Source organism: Nematolebias whitei, chromosome 10 (assembly GCF_014905685.2).
Source record: "Nematolebias whitei isolate Nwh7 chromosome 10, NemWhi1, whole genome shotgun sequence".
NCBI lineage: Eukaryota > Metazoa > Chordata > Actinopteri > Cyprinodontiformes > Rivulidae > Nematolebias > Nematolebias whitei.
The window spans coordinates 34,264,992-34,268,938 of NC_056507.1; positions in this window are offsets into that span (position 1 = coordinate 34,264,992).

The following is a 3,947-nucleotide window of genomic DNA, read 5'->3' on the forward strand; positions in this document are numbered from 1 at the left end:
CACTGTAAATCTAACTATTTTTTATTGTTCATCCTATTGAAAGCATGTGATCACAAAACTACCTGTTTGTCTGTCTGTTGTCAAAATATCATAAACCAATAGATTTTTATTTGTTTAACACTTTGGCATTAAGTGTAAGAGTCAACCCAGTCATCTGTTAGCAAAATATCTCACAAACCACACAGTGAATTTAATGAACCTCTCAGAAACTACCGCTGCAGGTAATTAACTTTTGAAGTCAGTTTGATTCGATATTCAGCTGGTCAAACTCAGCAAACACAAAAATTATTACATCTCTGTCAGTTTGACAGATGTTGAGCTACAGTTTGGTGTGATAGTAGCTAAGAGTCATTCCCATCAGAAGCTTTAAAAACAAAAATAAATAGCATGTAAGGCAGTGAGTAATATGTATTCTTTAAGGAATGCTACTTTTATTCCAGCCATTTTTCGTGCTGCATTTTCAGGTTTATTGACGTGTTTGTTTTTTTTGGGAAGTGTTTCTCATGACATCTATTATATTTGTCCATGTTAGTCGTTGCCTGTCTTCTTATCAATGCACTTGGAAGTCTCCTCTGCTGAAGGTGAGTTGGTTTCGCAGTAAAAATCCAGCAAGTGGAGGCTGGAAGTATGACAGAGGTGCCAGAGGATGATTGGATTTTAATGCTCCTGACAAAACCCTCTCAGCCGAAAGATCAGCCACAATCCTTTTGTCAGCATTGCTAAGCTGCTGCAATGATCACAACTGGAATGAGTCGGTGGGACTGCAGGACTTACTTTAAACCTCTGTGCTTTTTTATGTCTGGAGCTCGAGTCTGTCTGACTTACCGTTCTCTTACCAATCACCCAACACTTTATTTGTGAGCAGCAGACACAGTCAGCAGCACAAATCATCCAAGAAAAGGTCAGGCTCTAGAGTTTAAGCTCATTTTAGCCAAAAAGGTTTCATTTTGTTTTGGTGGATTTTCATTTTAAAAAAAAGGAAAAAAAATTGTCCATCTTTAAGAAAAGAACTAAACAATTAATGCCTTTAAATCATCCATATTTACGTCTTCAAATTCTCTTTTTTCCACTTCCTACTAACCAGATGGCAGTCTGATTTCAGACACAGGGTTCTGGAAGACAATCAAGTAACAAGATTGCTTTTTTAGGAAGGGGGATTGGTTTAAGTAGATGTCAAATTAAGGGCCTTTTCACACATACACACACACACACACACACACACAAGCAAATGCATGTTCTCGTGACCGCCTGTTTGTGTCCCTGCGGCTCTTGGCGTGTCTGTTTGTAGGTGCCGGTGGTGCTCGCTGTGAGGCGATGAGGTCATGTACAGAAATCTGTCTCAGAGCACCTGTGATGGAGGTCAACCACACAAGCCCAAGCGCCCAGTTGATACAGCGACTCATGAATGTTTGATTGGTCTATTATCCCTGCAAGTGGGGGGACATTCATACTTTGCTTTGGGAATTCAAATCTACCTTTTTGTCTGACATTTTCTCCTGCGACCACCCCCTCCCAAGGTTTTACTCCCCTCATGGATTCATCTGCAATGCTGTCATCGCTCTGCAGGACAATCGTACGGAAAGCGCTGGTTTTTTAGACCGGTACGCGTGCAAGCACAACATGGTTTCAGGTGGGTGGAACCGGGGAATTGATACTCAGTCATTTCGACATTCCTCTTCCTCCACTGCGGCGAGGATAAAAATCTGGCCATCCATCTTTGTGTCTCGCCCATGTCAGCTTGTGGTAGTGAACGTGGGTACCTGGCAGTCAGAGAAAACAAGAACAAAGCAGGAACATTACTTTAATCTGTCGCTGCCGTTAATTCCTACCTCTGCTATCATGCAGGAGGCACAGCTTTGTGCATCTCAGCCTCCCCCCCATGAACAATCCATCACTGTTAGTGCGGCTCTCCAGAGTGTGCTTGCTCCTTTGGTTTTTTTTACCTGCTCACACTACTGTGCCTTGCTTTCAAAAGAGGATTGTAAAACATTGAATTGCACACTTGACATGGCATCATCTTCTTTTTCACGCACTAAAACGAAACATGGGAGCAGGATTTATTTATTTTTTTCCGTACGAGCAAATGCTGCCTTTCGTTCTTGTATACATCCTTTTAGTGAGGCTTGAACGGTCTGTCCAGAATCTTTACTTCGACTCCTGCCATCAGACGTCGCCTGTGATTACAAAGGAAAATGACACGACCTGTAATGATCTGTAAAACTAATGACATCTGTGTGAAATTAGTCAACTTGAAAGCAAACTGTTGTACATGAAGCCTCGCCAAGCGTGATATTAAAATGTCCACTTTTTACATCGCTTCGCCCAAGCTCTGTTAGGACCCAGCCTGTTGGCTTCAGCGTGATGGAAACCTGAAGCTAATGACTCAAGCAGACGGCTGTGGGCATTAGACAACTTCATTTATGAAATAGTCAACCTCCCGTGTAGCGATACATTCACATTACGCCGCCTCACTTGAGAGACGTGCTGCTGTCACAGACACTGAGCAATGCTGATGTTCCTTCCTACCTGCATTCATCTTACTCCCAGGAGGTAATGGTCTTCTCAGGTCATTTGCGCATTAGAGTCCTGATCATTCATCTCACCCACCTGCAATCCTGCAAACCGCCGGTTGTCTGCAGCACACGGAGGGAGGTTGAGAAGACAAGGGAAACATAGACTCTCTGAATCATTCATGCGCACTGTGTATAGCTCCGAGTGTTTGGCCGTGTCCTAACATCTTCTGATGAGACAACGGCGATTTGTGAATGAGCAATAAATGTCCAAGTGATTTATCTATAGAATGTGTATGTTTGTTTCTTGTTTGGTGGTTTTCTCTGGAGGAATCTGTTTTTCTCTGCATCCATAATCTTTGAAAGTGGTTTTGATCTTTTCTCTAGGTTTTCTCAAGGTCTTCTTTGAAGAGTTTTTCTTTGACCATGACATCACCTATAGTGTGTGCCTGAAAACAAGAAGGACTGTGGAAATGTGGAGCACTGTTTGATCTAAACACCTGCCTACAGCAGATGAACAGCAAAATAGCTGAGCAAGTAGTTATCTTGCAAAAAGATCTGAAGCTCTCGACCTTGACCTCTCTAAGTGGCTTCCAACATCTGCTAAGTTCATGGGACATGTTCCTGTTTTTAGTTTTCTACAACACCTTACAATCAGCTGTTTTTGTTAAAAAGATTAATACCATTTTATTTTCACTTGTTATTCCCAATTTGTATGCATCCATTCTGATTGTCTACTGTTGTCTCTGTTGTCATCACTCTTTGTTAAAACCAGGTCTCTCTTGTAAATGAGTCCCTGAGGCTCAATGGGATTAACCTGTATAAATAAAGGTGGAATGAATGAATGAATGAATGAATGAATGAATGAATGAATGAATGAATGAATGAATGAATGAATGAATGAATGAATGAATGAATGAATTAATTAATTAATTAATTAAAAAGTCGTGTCTTTAAGAAACAGGAAAGCAATATACCAAAAACCTGACAGAGAACTGAGAGATTCATCATGCCTCTCTTGTTCTGACATTACTAAATGAACAGAGCCTTAAGATCGATGTAATTGCTGATGCAGCATTCATATTATTGTTTTCCTGTTCTTGTTCTACCCTTACATTTTTGCCATCTAACTACTTTAGCTACTTTGTGCTATTTTAGTCATTCATTTGTCATAAGGCTCTGTTCATTTAAAAGATGAGTTCTGACTGCTATATTTAAATTTATTTGCAAATACTTTCACCATAGCAAGATATTATGGCTTTTTAATTAAAAAAATTTTTTTTTTTTTAAATGTCCTTTTAAAATCTAGTTAATATCTAGTAATTTCTTCTATTTTTGTCTTCTTATACTACTTTTAGCTATTAGTTAGCTTTTGCTGCTATTAGCTGTTAGCTAACAGTGTCAAAAGCAATATATATATATATATATATATATATA